Source organism: Numenius arquata, chromosome Z, assembly GCF_964106895.1.
Source record: "Numenius arquata chromosome Z, bNumArq3.hap1.1, whole genome shotgun sequence".
In the NCBI taxonomy this organism is placed as follows: domain Eukaryota; kingdom Metazoa; phylum Chordata; class Aves; order Charadriiformes; family Scolopacidae; genus Numenius; species Numenius arquata.
In genome coordinates, this window is record NC_133616.1 from 81,332,141 (window position 1) to 81,351,812 (window position 19,672).

General features: G+C 40.6%; 1 protein-coding gene across 11 annotated transcripts in view; it reads right to left on the minus strand.

Moving 5' to 3' along the window:
- MEF2C (myocyte enhancer factor 2C) overlaps nt 1-15,571 on the minus strand; it is a 142,586-nt gene extending 127,015 nt beyond the window's left edge. For 4 of the 11 annotated variants that reach the window (XM_074166464.1, XM_074166458.1, XM_074166454.1 and 1 more), the window contains exons 1-2: nt 15,313-15,494; nt 5,367-5,465 (exon numbers count right to left, since the gene is read on the minus strand). The gene's annotated coding sequence lies outside the window, so the exon portion shown is untranslated. Of the gene's footprint in view, nt 1-1,278; nt 1,754-5,366; nt 5,466-15,312 lie in introns of those variants that run through there. The other 7 variants (XM_074166463.1, XM_074166456.1, XM_074166461.1 and 4 more) reach the window with 7 other exon arrangements.
- Between the last annotated feature and the right edge of the window lie 4,101 nt (nt 15,572-19,672).

Consider the following 19,672-nt stretch of genomic DNA (forward strand, 5'->3'; position numbering starts at 1 on the left):
GGGAAAGTGCCAATAAAAGAAATCTAGTCACATTTGCATCTAATGTAATTGGTTTATCATCCATCTTGTAATTCTTTTAAAGTAAAGATATGAAACTAGGACATTTGCCATTAAGCTGATTGTCAGATAAGTGCTAGGAAAATACATTTTGTGTCAAGACAATTCTTTTCTGATCACCAGTGAAATACTGGCAAAGTGCCTTTCTCTGCTTAATTCTCTTAAATCTTTAGTCTTAAGTTGTGTATTACAGTATTTAATTTCATGATACAGGTATTTGCTAATAATAATTATTATATACAATAAAGAAAACAGGACTTTTCTATAAAAGACAATGCTTATGTTCCCACAATGATTCATTAAGTTTTGTTTTGCATTGGGCTGCCTTTTTTTTTTTTTTTTCTTTTAGAAAAGGAATTATTAGCCTGTCTTTATACTTGTTTTGCGTTTCAGGCTGACAGAAGGTCACACTAAGTTTTATGGGAAACCTTAAGTATTACAGTTACATAATGCACCAATAGTCTTATAAGTCTCTCATTTACATTAAACTTTATCTTAGCCTGTAAGTGACTGTACTGCAGCTAAACCAGCCAGTTTTGTAAGGCTGATTACCTCTACTCCCTTGTGCTAAAAAAAAAGTAATATTTAAAGATTACTCAAAGTACTATGTAAAGATCAAGGTATGCTATTCCAAAAGAGATTTTCAGCCCATGACTTAAATTCCCACATCAATGCAAGGGTATTTTCATCTCAAGCCTAAGTATTCGAATGAAAGATGCACAAAGTTAAACACTTGCAAGCATGCAGCATTACCTAAACTCCAGAACTGAAGAGCCTTCATACAACGTTCTTCATACAATCAAGTTTAAGGGCATTTCACTCAAACTGGATTGTTTCCTCAGTCTGATAAATCAGGGTGCAAGCACTACAAGGTCATAGCATTTGGTGAACTATTCAAATCAAACAGGCTTCAACCACTCCACACTATCAAGCACATAAATGATGTAAACTAACTTCATCAAAGTTTAAATGCTTCTGACACTGATAGAGACAAGTCTGCAATAATTTACTAGACAGTGATTTAACTATGTTACTTGTCTAAAAAGTTACTTTTAAGCAATTGACAGTGCTATCGTACACTTAAAAAGTCTGCAAGCAACCTCAATCCCAGTCCACATACAATGACCGATGCATTCTTCAAACGCAATAGGAAATGTACATAGGGCTTTCGTACCATGCCCACTACATTTTATTCCGATGCTGAATTTCACATGTACTTACATTATAAACATTTAGCTGTTTGGATGATCAGACTAGTCCTTGAGATATTTTCCTTTCATAGGAAAAAGAAAAAATCCCTTTACTTCTTCCAGCCTTAAATATTCACCACCTGGTTCAACATGCAGCCTCCTTGAATCACACACACAACCTTCAAAGTCAATCCAATAAGCAGCCAGGAGATGCCTGGGGTGTGTGTGTGTGTCTGTGCGTGTGTGCAGCGTGGAGGAGGAGAAAGTGGCTGAGCTGCTGGTCGGATTAAAAGTAACCGGACTCGTCCTGAAAGCGTCCAGGAAGGAAGTGACAGCAGGCGAATGGGAAAAGGCGAGCAGCTCACAGCCTTTGTAACATCGGGAGGGGAAGGGGGAGGCGAGGAAGGGATTCAAACTACACGCCTGATGAGGTGTCCTTCTCTGCTTCGCTCCCTCTGCCTCCCTTTTCTTCTCCTTCTCCGTGTCTCTATTTCTCTCTCTCTCTCTCCCACAATCCCAAACGAATGACTCTCTCCTCCCGAGCTGGAGAAATAATCAGTTTCACTCTTGCAAAAAGGGGGCGGGATCAGATCCCGAAAGCGTTTTAATAAAACAAACATAGAGCAGCAGCAGCGGCAGCAGCTCCCTTCCTTGCCCCTCTAGTCTAAACTAGATTGATAAATTACTCCACTGCACTACTTTAATTATGTATATGGTATGCAGAATAAATCACTGAACATCAGCACCTCAATCAAGCACTTTTTAAATGATAATTGCATCTTGGGTGAATCAATCTTTCCATTCCTGACATTTTGCTAATTTTAGTTTTACGGTGGGGGTAATGGCATATGCCACACGCAAACCTAATGACAATCCTTTATTATACCGAGCCAAGACAACACGGCGACCCGGTGCGTATTTCCACACCCCCACACCCCCCTTCCACCCCTCTCTCTCAAACCTTCCCCTCCCGGCGAGGTGCAGCAGGATGGCTGCGAGGGCTGCCAGGATCCGGCAGCCCGGGTCAAGCCGCGGGGGCTCCGAAATGTCCCTGCCTGTCGCCACCCTGACACGCCGGCGCCCACCCGCCTCCCGCTGCGCTCCGGCACCTCCCGGGGCGGTTTGGGGCGAGGGGAGAGCGCGGAGCTTGGGGAGAAGGGGGAGACGGACGGACGGACAGACAGCAGCCCTGCGGCCATCGTCCTTGTCACCGCAACCCCCCCGCGGCCATCGTCCTTGTCACCGCAAACACATCCCCCCCCCCCCCCCCCCCACCTCCGGCATTCTCGCCGGGCTCCTTCTCCGCAACTCAACTTGCCAAACTCATCCCGGTTTAGCGGGGCGGGAGCCATCCCGAGGGCAAAGTTTGGGGAGGAAGGATGAGGGATGACATCCCGCTCGGGTCCCCGACACCCCCGGAGACGGTCTCCTGTCAGGCTGGCCCACAGAAATGCAGCATTCTGTATAAAAGGACAGGACTTTCCTTTTTTTTTTTTTTTTTTTTTTTAATAGGTTAATTTGCTTTTAAAACCCGACTGAAAGGACCGTACTGTATGGGAGCTTGGATCCAAATTAAGTGCATGCAGTAATTTGTGAGTAAAACGGGAGTTTGCAGATACTCGCTTTAATTTCTATGTAGATAGCCAACTTTTACGATCCTTCGAGAGCAGCAGGGGAGTTTATAAAGGCACAGATCATTATTTTTATGATAGATTAAGGTCCTGGAAATAGGAACAGCACGCGTGGTAAAACCAAATGACTGAATTCAAACACCAGTGACAAATATATATTTGGTTTATTTTAACACAAGTCCTTGGTCTCGCAGTCTTTTCCCCCATAAACATCTCATTGGGCCACTGACCTACTTCCAAAGTTCTGTATTCGACAGTGAATAAATGCCTTTTCAATTCAACTGTACTTCTTAAAACATGGATGCTCAAAGCACGGTCAGAGCAAAACGAAGCCAAGGCAGCTCTAACGAGCACCCTGCAATCGCAGATCCCGGGAGAATACCCTTCAGTGCCTGCGGGGTCTCATCGTGTCCTCCTCCCTCTTGGTGCGATTCAGACACATAGGGGACAACTCTCCACGGACAGACAGTTAACGTGCTTATAAATGCACCCAGAACAACGACAATAAGAGTGATAGTGATGTGCCCGCAGCCACCAGGCAGCCAGACACGAGCCAAGCACGCTGCATACGGTGGCGAGAGGCACATATGCTCGGCAGTGTCAGCAGCAGAGCCTGGGTAACGCCGGGGGAAGAAACACTCTCTCAGCCTCAAGTTTGGCATGAAGCGCAGCAGGAAAAGAAATACGGAGCAGTTACATGGCTTGTACCCTCGCTATGCCCCTTCAGCTGGGAGGCAATTTTGGCCTCCCAGCACCGCACCCAATTATCCAGTAATATTCATGATTTCTTAGTGGCAAAACCAGAAAAACTGCATTAAGACTTCACACTTTTGGGTTCTAATTGAAAATAACTGTCATCTGCTTTATTTTATGCAGCATATGTATGTTTTCAGGTTTCTGGCTAGTTGGTAACACAGCCCTTCAACTGGCAAGACAGAACACGAGCACCGTCATATCTTGAAAGCAATTATTACAGTAGGCAAGTATTTCAGAAAATAAAAGTATACAGCAGCTTAGCACATCTACTACACCTCCGTGTGGGCACTTGTGGCCTAATCTTTAAATAGTTGTGACCTTCACATGCTGGAGCACCTTAAAGCCATGCCAAGTTTTTGTCATGAGTACAATTCATCAAATCCATGTAAAGGACACCTCGATTTTTAAAACAGGGTTCAGACGCTAGATGGACAAACAGATACAAGGAGTGGGATCAGGCTTTCTCACTCATCTCAGGGTTAGATACGGCACGAATTTATGCAGTATCTTTTGAAGTGTTCAGGGTTTTTTTCTCTCTTTTGCTGCATTTAATTTTAAAATCTGGAATAATTTCAAACAGTGAAAAACCTTTGTTCTGGTGTCTGTACTTCTACTGATGCTCCACAAATGCACCCTTTTCAAATTTCTGGCATGGGACTCAAATTGACTCTTTTTTGCTGGTCACAGGTCATTGCTGACAAAATTATTTTTTTCTTAATCCACCACCTGAGGCACACACTGTTTTAAACAATGAGAACATCAGTCCAAATGTAATAATTATAAAATCAGATCTCCAAAGTTTTATCAAAGAGTGAAGTGTGTATCCAAGTATCTCTTTCCCTTACAAGTGTGATTATGTCAAGGTAACATTCCTTTGAAGACGATTATCAAAGTCCGTTTTTGTTCTTTGGCGGATGCAGAGCATATCTTTCCCTTAGGAGAAATGAGATTGCCAGCTTATATCTTTTAATGGCGTTTAAACTGAGAAGCAGTAAAGTTACTATGAAATGATCCACCTCCTTTGCATCTTAACCCTGGGGCGGCTTGGTTTCTATTTTCTGTTTAAAGTTCTGCTCAACCCCACTCCACTCCACGCCTTGCTCTCTTCCACCACCTCCCTATCTTGTAAGAGCAACACAGTATAACACTTCTTCCCATGTCTGGCTGCTTTTAAACTTGGCCCACGCTGGGTGCAGCGCTTGAAGTGAGCTTTACAAAATTATTTTAAAGTGAGCTGGGGCGGTTGCCACAGCAACCCACCCTGAGAGAAATCGAGGCTATAGATTAATCTACCCCACAAGATTATTCAACAGTACTGTATTTGTTCTTCATTCATTCAGAATATTCCCTCAATCCATATGCTTTTATAATGAACAAAAGATGTAAACTCAGATAATTTCAAAGATAATAGGATATATATTCCAGGAGTATGATTTAAATGCTTTCTAAACCACCGCGAAGAGCTGAAATGTACATTGCAAAATCATTTAATTGCAAAAAAATATTTGCAAGGTAGGCACAGCTGACACATGAACTTTAAATAAAATGGCATGCCATTACTAAAATGGTGTTATATGCATCAAGCAATGATTACAGAAAGCCTTTGTCACAGGTGTACCTGTAAGTACATAATACAGCAGAGCTTGCTCTCCAGGCTTTGCTTTTAACATTAAATCTGAAAACAATAAATAGTACTTTGTAATATTAAATGCAATAAATATTAAACACTCACCACATACACCCTCTTTATTGTCAAAATCATCCGCCTCCAATGCTTTACTTAATCTTTCCCATAGTAGTTACTTCACAGTTTACAATTCTTGTTCGGCACCTTAGATGTTTAAAAGCACAAAAGTAGTGTATTATTAAAATGCAAACCTATAGCACTTAAATATATTCAAAGAGATTTATGAAACAACTTCTATAAAAAGAATACGAGTCTTTACTGATGTGCACTTAGGCCTAAAAGGAATATCACTTCTAAGTAACTTGACATTTTCAGAAGCTGTAATAAACTCCATCTGAATCCTACCTTAGGGATGCTACACTATCAATAAAATTACAAAACTATTGATCTTGAACTGTACTCATCCTCCAACTGGTACTTTGAAAATTATTTATGCTTTTACCTGCATTTTGGAAAGCACGTCTGTCTCATTGCTTAATAAATGCCAATTTAAAAATCCGGGCCAAATGCTAGAATGTTAAAAGCTTGACATATTAATTTCTTCCGTCTTTTAAAGACAGATGTATGCTCAGCCACCACCCAGGGACGCATCTCCTCGAGCCTGCCTCAAGGAATGCAACACAGGGTAACACCGGGAGAACCTTTTTTAACCCAAAAGCCCTTTTTTTCCATACATCTGTGGTGAGGGGGGGGTCCCCACTAACCAAGTGCTCTGTTGGTGCGCCCCGCTGGGGTCCTTGCCCCGACGCCTCGCACCCTGGGCACATGTTACCTCGGGCTCCTACTCATTTATTTACTGATTTATTTACTGATTTCTAGGGGCCGAGGGCCTCCCGTTGATGGGGGAGCAGGTAGGCCGCCCACCGGCCGCCATCTCCTCAGGCAGTGCCGGCCCAACGGCCGCCGCGCGCCCGCCCCGCCCCCGCGCGGGCACCGCCTCAGGGGCCTGCGGCAGCAGGGTCCGTCCCCGTCCCCGTCCCGGTCCCGGTCCCGGCCGCCTCAGCCCCGGACCCCCCATCCCCGTTATCCCCGTCCCCGGCGGGGAGGTAAGCTGCCGTGCGGGGGCGGTGCCGGCCGGTGCGAGGGCCCCACCGCGCCGCCGCCCCGGGGGGGGTGTGTGTGTGTGTGCTTCAGCCGCCGCCGAAGCCACCTCCTCCTCCTTCTCCTCCTCCGCCCCGTTTGGGCGGGAAGGCGCTGAGGCGGGCAGGGGGTGCGGGGGTTGTAAATGGGAATAAGTGAGGGTTTGGGAGGCTGGAGTACGGTCCGCCAAGCCTTGCGGTGCCAGCAGGCCTTGGATCATGGAGGTAGTCTAATCTGGGGTGTTATCTGTTACTTTCCAGGCTTTCGGAAAGTTTGGTTGTTTCTTTTTGTTTTAAAAACGACCCCTCTTTTTTTTTAAAAAAAAAAATAAAAAGTATGAGGTTTTTTGGTGCTCCCTTGCCGATATTTTCAAGGGCCTTTGCCGGGAAGAGACTGATTGGAGGGGGAAAAGGCTGCCAAATGCACTAAGTCAACAATGAAAAAGGGGTTTTGTTTGTTTTGCTGAACTGATCCAATTCTAGTAATCTGAAGTGTTTCATTGTTACAAAAGGCAGTCTCTGAAACTGTAGTTTGCAAGTTGATACTGTCCTTTAAATATCTCATAAAGAGTTGTCCAAAGATTATTTTTATCTAAGAATTTAACTGTGATGTTTGTTTTGTTTCTTTTTTTTTTAACACTATTTTAAAATTAGTGATAGGGGGTAACTTCTTCATAGACAAATATTTTTTCTTCCTTTAAAGGTTAGATACTACTAAAATGGTTCTAAAGGTGTAAAAATAGTATTTATTAGTTTGTGAATGACAACACGGGCTAATATTAGATCTGGAGCTAGTGATGACCACTGTTTTTGTTTGCTACGTATGCTTCTTAGAAATAAACTAATACTTAAGGTATGGCGTTTGCTTGAAAACGAGGCTGAATTTTCATCCGAAGGAGTTAACAGCTAAAGAAATGTTGAGTCTGGACCCTTGGCGTGGGTCAGGGATGCTCTGGAGCTCAAGGTCCCCATCCAAAGTCCCCTGAAGCCTGGTGAAATCCAATGCAACTCTGATAGGCTTCAAATGAAACCCTAAAATGGAAGCTCGGCCCTCTGTCAGTGGTCACCCAGATCCTATTCCTGCCTCAGAATTAATCTCTGAATATGCTGTAACTCCTGATCCTGTACCAGACGCTGTCTCACTGCAAGATACTCAAACGGGCTCATCATCCTGTGACAACATTCCACCAAATGTATATACTTTATATATACACAGGGAGGTATTTTAGGGGGACAACACTTGTAGTCAGTGATCTTTCTTAAGTGTAACTAAAGGAAGAATTTAACCTACTAACCTCTTCCCCTGTTGAGATTTAGGGACTCCAAAAATGTGAGTCTAGACTTGCATGGAAGAAATGTATGGAGGGTTTTGAAGTTCTTCAGTGCTAGTCAGAAACCGGCAAGCAAAACTTTCGTCTCACACAAACTCAAAAGCTCAGTAACTAGTTTCAGTTCTGCCCCCTCCCCCAATCTCTTCTGACATAAAGTTAATTAGGTGAAATTTCAAGCTAAATGGGCTTTTTTTCTCATGCAAAAATATAAAAATAGATCGAATATGAGCTTAGAGTGGAAATTTGGAATCAATTCCCCATCTTAATAGGGTTTAAGTACAGGAATGTATTTGAAGAATAATTCTGGAAATGTTGTCATTTTCACGAACTGCTGTTCATCAGTCTGATTATTCTGCATCTTCATATGCCTTGGAAACATTAGGGCTTTTTTTTTTTTTTTTCTTTCTTTTTGAAGCAAGGCATTTGGTGGTAGTGTAATTTACCGTGTGGTTTAATACAACTGTGATTAAAGTCTACCTAGGTTACTAAGCAGCCTTCGCCCAAGAAATACAGTGTCTTCACTATTCAGCTCGGTCACCAATGCACAGGAGCATGCTGGCAGGAGCTGTGCTGTGCTTTGGTGACTCTTTGTTCTGAAGGGCCCGTGTCCAAACGGGGACTGAACTGGAGCAGCTGTGGGGCCACTTGAATTTACAGAAGGGATCAGGTAGGTTCCTGCCAACTGCAAAGTACAGCACTGGGAATCCCCGTCTTTAAAATCTTCATCTGTTTTCCAGTATCTCGCACAACCTCTACGCTTGATGAAGATAACTGTGTGTTTCGTTGTTGATTTATGCAGCTTTAGAAGGTTTTAAACCTCTTCACCGTTAACTGGTTATTTCAAAAGATGCTTCTCCTGTGACGGTTCCCTCTGCTTCCCTCCAAGAAGAAAGGCTCCCAGAAATTAAGTCTCATAACTAGCATTTTAAGTAAGGACCACCATTCTCATTCCTGCTACCACATTTCTTTGTCTCTGTGATTGCCCCCAGTTGAGTAAAGAGAATCTCTCCCTTTTCATTTTGGGAAAGGTTGGGGGGAGGGAAAAGAAAGATTTTTTTTTTTTTTTTTTTTTTTTGGCCATGCGTTCCTTCTCTTTTCCTGAAATGGAATTGCCTGACTAAGGTATTGTCATATTTTCAGATATTTTGCCAAAAACCACACAACCCAAACCAAAAAATATGATTGCACCCCCCCTTGCTAATTGTGTGACACTCAGGCATTTGTCTGTCTTGCACTGCATGATGATGCGATACAGAAGCAGACAGCCATAGATGGCCAGAAAAGGCTTAATTAAGTATTCTGCAGCTGCTACAAATTAGATCAGCATCTGCATCTGTGTAGACAATGAAATTCATGGTAATTTTGAGGGCCAAGCAAAGTAGAGATTTGTTTTGGATAGACCCCTAGCCACAATTCAAACAAAATTCAAATCAAACCTGTTCTAAGGGTAGAAAAACGTTGGTCAACTTCATCTCCTGCTGCTGAAGGCCACTATGGTTCCCCGTTCTGGCTACAGTTACAGATTCCAATGTACCACATGAAAAGCTGCTGTTACAGTATTCCCAACTAGAAGAGGAAATGGCTTTTTTTTTTTTTTTTTTTAGAAACCAAATTCTCAGGCATTTCCCAGACTAGACTCTGAGATATCTTGTAGATAAGCACCCAACTTTTTGGCTGTTTCTCTGATGATTTCCCTCATTTCAAATTGCATACCGCTTTTGGGAACTAAAGTTGGAGTAAATGATATAATGATATGCAAATTTTAAAGGTCAGTCATCCTGCCTGTTGTAACTGAGTATGCTATATGATATTTGCAGCATAAATTGACTATAGAATACCATAGCAATTAGTACATGGAATGAGGGGATAAATGTGTTGTTGGCAAACTGTTTTACACAGATATGCTTGCATGCAGGTACCGAGAAGTAAGAGGTTAGTCTCTGGACATTTTGAGAAAAGGCACTATTTCTAAGTGTTTGTGAACTCTTCAGTACTAAATTAGTGTTTTTCTTTTAGATTTGAACAGCTCCGAACACGAGTGTTGATCCATAAATGTGTCTTCTAAGTGCTGCTGTAATACTAATATTTCTATTATCAAAACAATAATTAATATAAAACTTTTATTAGACGTTTTAGAGAGGCCTTTTGAAGGTTGACAGCTCTTGTTGATAAGTGAAGAACTTGTAACCTCTGTGGCCATAAAATGTAATTGCACAATAGTTGGGTCAGCTTTTAGATGTGCTTGTGCCTCTTACATTTGTCTATATTAAAACTTCCATGAGCCTCCAGCTGTGATGTCATTGGTTATAACTCTTCCCATGGAAGCACTTTAAAAAGTTGATATTACCGAGGTTAAAAGGAAACTAAGCCTCAGAGGTCATGTTTGGATATGTGCTTTGGTTTAGATGTATTTCATCTGAAGTTATGGTTGCTGTTGTATGATCTAGTTTTGAGCATCTTTGCACAGCTCCTGTATGGTACAGGCAGATTTAAGTCCCCGTTTCTGCTCTGTTATGTCCTGCAAGCCTGCGCCAATCGGACCAGCAATATCCCATTTCAGCCATGACTTTACAGATTGCAACACCCACACAGGAGAAGAAACCTGGTTACCAAAAGAAGTTTCTGAAATTGAGGATTATTACTTTTGCCAGCCAAATAAGGACCATACAGAGACAACTTCAGTTCTTTTTTAATTAACCAGTTAATCTCCAGTGAAATGTGTATTGAAACCTCTTGAACTGACCCATCAACTATGTTGTTACCTGCTGCATTTTTAAACTCTCAGTAAGAGTTAAATACATATGTTATTTATCTTTCAGATCTACAGCAGCCTGAGGGTCTGTGCTGTAAAGCCCTTTTCCACTAGTGTCTCTGGACATAACATAGTTGTCCTCTTGGCTGTGAGGCGGATAAAGGAGTTAAGGGCTGGAGAACAGGTACATACTTGAAAAGGGGGGTTGTGAGGTTTTCTGGCTCTTGAAACTGAAGGGTCTTTTGGCGTCTAGACATTCAGGTAGGGTGATGATGGGGCAAAAGGCATATGGGCAGAAATAATTTAAGGAGGACTGTCGCTAGTGTGGATAGACAAGAATTTCTGGATTGCAGTGAGATTCAGTGAGGAGTTCCTGCATCTGTTTTGCAGATTAAACCCAGCAGTTTTCAAACTATTTAAAGAATAGTTTCTCCCAGGAGCCAAGGAACAAGTGCTTCTTTACCCTAAGTGGGAGCCGGTTCCCTCATATTTCTGAGGAAGAATACAACCCAAAATCTCATTTCAGTGAGGTTGTATGTGCCTAGGATCTAAAGTGCTATCAAGAGCACAGTGGTTGAGGATAGAATGGTTAATGAAGTCAGTCAGTGCAAGGACATGTAATTAAATGGATAGCCGTATATTTCCAGGGGTAGGAACTATCTCCTGATATACAAGTAGATTATTTCACCATCTCTTCTATTTTTCTCAACATTAGTAGACTCTTCATTAATTTTTATAATTATAGCACACGATCCTAATTTGTTATCACCAAGCATTCTTCTACAATAATTCCAAACTCAGGAGATGCGTTGATACTGGGGAAAGGACTGTTTGCATATAGTTATATTGGATAGAGAATATCCTGTAATCACTTAAGAAAGTAAAGAAAAAAGAATGGATGCTGCAAATATCTATAACAAAAACTATAGAAACCATTGATTTTGTGTACTTCCTTATCATTATTGATGTAGCAATAGAAGAAAGTAGAAAGAGATGAAAAATTCTGGGGGAGATTTTTTTTTTTTTTTTTTTAAACCAAAAATCAAACAGCCCAGATACAGAAAGGTTTGTTTTGCTGAATTAATCCTTAATAGCTGGGTATCATACTATTCAGCTTTTAATTTTCTGCCCTGACAGATGCTGTTGTGTTTTAGGGTACAGTGCATTGGCTACGTTAACATTAGATTGAACTTCATATGCTGTGAGAACAACTTTTTAAGTATATATGTAGAACTCCTGTTTTGATATATATATTTATGAATGAAGCAGTAATTGCTGTTTCTGTGTAGTTATTTTATATTTCCAGCAACATAGCTTAAATCTGTATGTCTGTCCTTTGTAAGCTGTATTTATTGAACTTGATTTAGAATCCAGTGCCTTTCGAGTTACACATAGAACACACTGTTGCTTTTGTCTTTATTGGAAATTTCTTAAGCAGTGCTTCTAGAACTTGCCTCATAATGCTAATTGCTTTCAAAGGAGCAACCCCCAATTTAGCTATGCAACAAATTCTTAGTACTTTCACTGGAGAAGACAATGCTTAACAGGTTGTGTGTCTGTATATTCTGAGAAGGGATATCAGCTCAAGGCCAGTCCACATTACCTTGTTTTTGTTGAACTGTACAGTGCAACAGCATTTTTGAAATGGGATAGCAGGGAGGAGCTGCCAGCAGTCGTGGGGAGTGGTATGGGAATGCTGGGGTTGTCTTCACATGGGAATGGGGCACAGTGGGGTGCAGGGGTGGGGAGCAGTGGCAGGGTAGTCCATCTGTGGCACTACAACTGCTCAGGGGTGGTGGAGCCCCCAGCAAAGGCAGCGGCTCCCTATTTTGCCAGCAGACTGGGAAGGAGGAGAATTCCCCACTGCTTCATAACGTGCGTGTATTCCTTTGATCTTCAGGGGGATGGTCTTAGACCAGTAACCAATGGATTTTTGAACAAAAAAATGAAGTAATAAAAGTCCATGAAGAAGGTTATATATCTTTTGTGGAATATGATTTTGTTCACTGTACCAAGGGAAAAATAATTGTGACTTTAAAGTGTATATTGCATACTCATATATATGTACATACACACACTTTATATACACAAGTGTATATATATAGACACACACACTTTATAATGGAAAATGGAAAATTGTCATGTTTTAAATGTTCATGTATGAAGCAGTAATTAAGGCAATTTTTCCTGCTTTTCCCCCCTAACTTTATCATGCAGTTCATCTTCTTATCTCACTTCTAAATGCAACTTCATTGCCTTCAGTGGAAAGTGTCCAGTTTTCAACCGAATAAGTGAAAGGAGAAGGCACGGTATGCTTTGAAAATACTGTGTAAGACTGCGTGAAAAGCCTTGAATTAACTTTTGAAGAACACAGCATAGAGTCACTAAATTGTGATTTTTGCCAAAGCTTTGTGGTTAAATCCCATTTTGTATTTACACGCACTATGGAATAACTAATATAGATGTCTTCCTGACACTAAAGCTTGGATTTATTGGAAAAGACAAACATGTGGTTGAAAGCTGAGCTAGGCTGTAGCTCTTCAAAATAAAAGAGATAAAAAGATAGTTGTAGAATAAACTGCCCTAGTTTACAAAACAGACAACAGAGCTCTTAGTTAATGGGGGATATTTGGTACAGAAATAAATGAGTGCACCAGGTATTTTAGGGCTTGTTTCTGGTTCTAACTGAAATATTAGTGAAGTTTCAGTGAATTAAATAAGGTTTTTCTATTTCTTAGTCTCTCAGTATTTCATAAATAATAGAACTATTTTAGAATTTCACTTAAAGTGCTTAAGTCTGATGATGAGAAAAATAAGAAACAGACCAATGAAGGGCACTCATTTAAGTTTAATGGTATGAACAACCTATGGTGTATTCTCTGCCTTTTGCAATATTAAACAATCTTTTTCTATAAAAGTAAAGCATTCTGTACTGAAGTTTTATTTTACAAAATACTCTTTTCCCCAAATGCAATGAAATGTAGACTAATTTAATAGGAATTTCATAAAATTATCCAGGAGTTTGTCACATTAATTACTCTTTCCGAGCCTGTAAAATCAATACAGTAAAATGCTGATGAACTCACAGTATACAGAATTAAAAGCTGTAAACCAAAGGCTATATGTTTTTCTTGGTTAGTGTAGCACATACAATGTCTAGTTAACTGTAGGAACTGCTGTTACTATTTACTGTCTTCGGATTTAACAGTGCTTGCTTTTAATGGCTGTTCAGGGGATTTGGTTTCCATACTTTACAAATGTTATGCACGAAACAGCAATGTTTTACAGGCATTGTGAAGTTTAAAGGCAGCTCTAGTTTGGGGGTTTTTGTTTTGTTTTACGTTTCATACTTCATCTGAGAAAACGTCTTTCATATTTAGAGTTTTACTTTTTACTTTGACAAGTAATGTTTTATCTTGCTGGTCTTTTATTCTCACATTGAGTAGGATATTCTTACAGCAATTGTGATTATTTTCATATAGCACATTGCAGAAAAAAAAATAATCTCTGCTATGCTTATTCTTGTCTCCCAAAATGAAGAAAATGGACAAGAATTAAGGCCTGATCTACCTTTGCTGAGGTGAGAGTTCCCTGTCAGCTATACAGTCCCACACCAAGCAGCCTAGTTGAAAAAAATCACAGATCAGGAGTGTTTAAAAGGGCTTCAGGTATTATTCAGCCTAATCTTAGGCTGTCCATTGCTGATACATCATTTCGACATCTGGGGAATATCCACTAAAGAAATAGTCTAGCTGTATATTGACGTATGATTCCTTCCTTTCTGCCATTAGTGTCTTCTATGGTGTGCATGTGAATTGAGAATATGGAATCTGTTTACTCAAAAAGATTCATATGGTCAAGTTTTCTGTCTGTTTACTTGCTTAAATAAATGTTTTCAATTTAACACAACAATTTGTAATGAATACTGTGAAACAAAGTTAAAAGAATGAGTTCTTGAAATAGAAATCATAATAAAAATGCTTTTCTCCCCTCCAAAATATTTATTTTAACATGTGGTCACATTTTCCTACATTTTCACATTAATTGAAATCTTATTGTTCTAGAAAAATAAATCTTTTTTTCCCTTCATCTAGTTTCCCAGCTCTTACGCAAATTAAAGAATACACACACGGGCATAATTTGCAGTTTTAAAATAAGGAAAACTGTGTAAATTCATGATACATCTTAAAAGCAGCATGCCAAGCAGTGCTCTCATGTAGCCTCTGTTTTGTAATTTACACTTTCACTTTAGCGAAAGGCAGCAGTTTTGTGTGATAATCCTTTGGTTGTTGACTTTTGTAAAATGTTCTAAAGGTCGTTAATTTCACTCTCTTGTTTATTACAAAGTAATTTTATGTTGATGTTCAGAAGGAGTTTCTAGGAATGTCCGCTGAAGCTCCAGATACTGGGAACAGTCCACAGACAATACATGCTTTCTATTTATTTGGAAATTACCAGGATAACTCATATATTTTAAAGGAGGCAGATTGGGGGACACAGAGTACACCCCCAATGCTGTCTGGCTTCTGGTGTTGCTGTATGTAATCCTCTATGTTCTTTCCGTTCAGATTCATAGAAACAGTTTGAAAGAAACTGACTATAAATACCCAGTCACTTTCAAGAAACTTTTCTTGGCAACAGAAGCTAAAATCAAGCACCGTATCAAATAAAATGCGAAGCATGCTACAAAGCTTATCTCCTTTCTCCTGAAGAAAGCTTTGTGAGCGTAGCCACGAGCCCGGAGCTGAATCACCCAGTGCTGCGGCAAGCAGAGCAACTCCAAAGACTTTAAGAATCATTTTTTAATCGTTTTCTCTATTAAAACTCACCAGCGCCCTTCTTCTGCTTCTCCAGGAAGTTGTACCCGTCAGCACCTGCTGAGGGCTTCGTTGATCAAACTGGCAGGTAAAAAAAATAAAATTCCTGTAGAATAAAGCCAGACCAGCTGGCTTTGAAGAGAAACCCCCCAGTTTGGGTTGTGTTTGCCTCACTCACCCTCTCCTCGGCAGCCCGGGGCTTTTTCTCCTTTGGATGTTGACCTGTAGGTTGCGTGATGCGGGTGCGCAAGTGTCTGGCAGGCTAAGGGGCACCTGCTTCTGTCAGTCCTGAGTAAATTTAGCTGTAAAAGGTATCGCTGACAAGCAGACCTTTGTCAGGGCTGGCAAACGAACACAGCCTTGCTGTCCCCCCCTTCCAAGTGCGCTGCGAGTTCAAATGGAAAATATCAAATCAGTCGTCTTATCCAGGAATCACTTCTTCGAGAAGAGGGAAGGCCAAATTGCTTGCATGTGGCAAAAAAAAAACTTTCCTCCTTTACATAGATGTTAAAATTACAGTATTCCAAGAATAATCTCTGAACAAGACGGGGTTTTGTTCTATTAATTGTGGCTGGAAGGAAACTTTTTTTTTTTTTTTTAAATGGAAATACAGCACACACATATTTCAATTCAGGTTATTAAACTGTGTTAAGTATTAAAGTTGATTGCCTTTCTTTTCACTAACTCATTGTGCTTTTTTACCCAAAGAAATATTAGAAGACTAAAACCTCTCAAATAGGAGGTATTAATCTCATTCCCAAAATTAGAAAGCATGCAGTGTTGAGAGACTGGATGTCAAAATTACACATTCGTAGCACTTAGGCGGTGGGAATCTAAGAACCAACCACTTTTAAAATGAGAGCTAAAGTAAATGGAGACTCTTCTGAGAGAAGCGATCAAAACTTGGTTTTCTTGTCTTTATTGGATTAAGGTAAGGATGTTTATCATTTATATCTGCCCCTTGCTTTTTTTTTTTTTTCCCCTTCCTTTTTTTTAATCACCAGAAACGGCTTTTTTTTTTTTGCCAGGATTGGTAGTAGCATACCTAGGTACTCCATTTTCTGCTTGAAAACTTTGTCGCAAACTCAAGCAACTTTAACGAAAAAATTCAAAAGTGTGTATTTCACTACAATATGCTGTTTAAAAGGAGCAAAATGTTCCTTCTAAAAAAGTGGTGAGAAAAAGTGTGGGTCAGGGGCTCTTTGTAAAATAAACAAGGTTCCTATTTACTTACTTGTATAAACAACCACTCACCAAGCTGTATGTCTCTGCAGGGGCACCCTTTCAGATAAAAACATGGACCTGATTGGCATCATCCGGTATCCATGGAAACGTTTGAAGTACCTCTCTCTCAATATGTACTTCTCTTATTCAGGGTTTAAAAGCTGAGTACTGAATAAGTAAGTGTTTTTATTTAATAATTATACAGGAGGTACTTTGTGGAAGCTTGGTTCTTGGCGTTTCTATCTATCATAATAAAGGTCTCAACATTTTCATCATATTTGATAAAATCATGTGTTTCATTTCAAGCCTCCTATGAAATTTCATTCTTACATTAAAAACAACATTCAAAAAGTCCTAATGAATGAAAACTTTGAAATTTTTGACAGTCCATTAGTGTTTGAAAAACAATTACCATAATTCATATTGCCATCAAACTTAGTCACTGCTCTAATTGCTTTAAACTGGTCTGTTTTTCTGTCTTTCTGAAAAAGAAATAGGAAAACAGACCAAGAAATCAGATTATTTTGTCTTTTGACAACAGCCATACCCACCTATATCGCTGTTTAGTGGGTCACAGAAGTTAAGAGTTTAACAATCGTCTTGAAACTAAACCAAAAGACTGAAAATAAATCAGGCGCTTTAGCACAGAAATAGGTGAAATGCAAATGATTTTCCTATTAAGATGTGTCTGCCCCACTACTTAGTTAAAATATCAAAGCAAAGAACTAACAGAAATAAATAAGGGATTTTCTGTCTCCATATTTCCATGCAGAGAAAGAAGCATAAGGATGAACTACATTTATTTTCAAAACCATCATTCTGAAGAAGATCCTCTTCAGGTAGTTACTTTGGAGTTGCCTTGGCTCGAATTCAAAACTCTTTCGGATTTCCACCTATTAACTGGTCCCAGTGATGCGTGTTTTTAATGTAGTTTGATTTACAAAGTATGAAAATGAGTGAGTGCTATCCATTAGTTAACATTCTGCATTCTGTATGTATTTTCTAAAAAAAACCCTGTCTTAATTTTGTTGATGGAAAACATTTTCTTCACCTGGGCCAAGTCGTAACACTAAAATGCCTCGCTAATTGCAACTGCTATCAGAAAAACACATTTCTGTCTAGGAAGATCCAGTAGTTCTCGCTAAAATCCAACTGGTTGGGAGTCTTGGTTTGCTAAGTCTGTACCTCTGCATATTATTTTCATGTACTGCTGTGCCTGTTTTTGTTTGCCACCTTGTCTCGACAGCCCAGTCCCTGCTGAGTGCAGATGGCACAAACGATCTCTCCGCTGATTAGGCTGGAACAGCCTTTGTAGAAACCATGTAAAACTTTGCTGCCTAAAGGAATTTAGATTCTCCGTATCGGGCTTGCACTTTTTATTTATGTATATGCATTTACAAGCGTGTAAATACCTTATTTAAGAAGTGTGATTGTGGCATGGGCCCGTTGAACCTGCCTGGCTCTCTGTGAGAGCTCCAGCAGGGTGATCTGCCTGTGGGCTGGCCCCTTCATCCCGCAGATTGCCACATGAGACCTAGGATTGTGATTGCTCTCAAGAACTTTTACTCTGAGCCAACTGAGCATATCAGAGAGGTGAAACTCCCAGCCTGCGGGGAAGGATGCAGCGCACATGACGATTTTGTACATTTCTCTTCTATCATGTGCCTGTCCTTGCTGCAAGGTGAAGGTTGCTGGGGTACTAGAAAGGGAGACTGGTCCCGGCTCAGCCCTCTCTGCATTCAGCCCGATGCAGACAAGGAAGCTCTGACCTTGCTCACCATCCCAAACAAATAAAATTCCAGTTATGTACTTTGAGTGGCAGGATGGTTCGGGTGTGCTGCGAAATGCAGGGGAGACTGGGCTTGACCCAGCCGCGCTGAAACGGGGGAAAACGGAGATTTGCACTGTGGCCCCTCTGTAATGGGCAAAAACGTGATTCTTCCTCGCCACAGATCGTGGGGAAAGCAGGGGATGGGAAAAATTGATAGCGGTATCACTTGGGCACATAAATCTTCATCTAAGTAATATGTTCTCAGCTTTATGATTTTTAGCTTTTTAATCCAAGATGTCTTTTTTTTTTTTTCCTAGCATTTGTTAAAGAATCACTTCCAAAATGCTAGAAAGTCAGCCTGAGCATATTGCAGATAAAATCTGTCTCCCTTCTCCATCACGTAAAATAGAGATACAACATTTGGCCTATATTCAGTTTTTCAGGTGCTAAAAAGCTATCACAAAACTGCACAGATCGTATGATAATGGGCATATTATACAACTCTAGATCATCATATGCCCAACTTATTATTACTATTTTAGTTTCCTACAGACCACTTTTATAGCACCACCAACTTACATGGTACTTCACAAACATAAAGGCTCATGGCATGCTTTTTGAATTTATAGATCAAATACAAATAAGCGGGGAAGGAAACAGGAAAGCATTTAGAAATACGGCAAAGGTGTGGGGAGTATTGCTGTGAAAAGAAGAGGGAGATGAGTTGTTTGAAGGCTTTTAAGGATCATCAGCAGACTAAAATGTAGACAAGGAATTCTCTGAGGAACACCTCCTGTTATTTTTGAGCCATCAGAGCAAAAACGGGCCCTAAATTCTGACCCTTCTGTACTTGAAATGTACCCGGCTGAAAAGGGCTGAAAAAGAAGCCTGACTGACTAAAAAGCAGCTGCATTTGAGGAACTTGTGCACAACAGAGATGGCTGAAATTTGGGGGTGAAAAGGGGTGGGAAAGCTGAAAACACAGAATCTGCTTCCGCTGGTAGGAGCAGACAGTTGCCAGGAGGGAAACAGACATTTACAATAGCAATGCGATAGAGGGTGAAAACCCCGTTCATAAATGTACTCAATTACGTGCATAACTTTTAAGTTGCACTGTGGGCTTCCCTATATCATTGTGCCGAGCCGGAGAGCAGAAAGAATGTAAACTTAGATTTGGCAAGGGAGAGGGAGAGCAATGTTACGGAGGTTTTCCTAATAGAGAAGAGGAGCTGGAATATTGTCCCTGAAGAGAAAGTAAATTGTGAGATAACCCGACAGTAGAGGTGTGATAGGAAAAAGGGTATGAACAGTTTTGAGGGAAGGGTGGAGGGCCAGGGTTAAGGTAAATAAGGTGAGATGTCTGTCCATTTAAGGGTC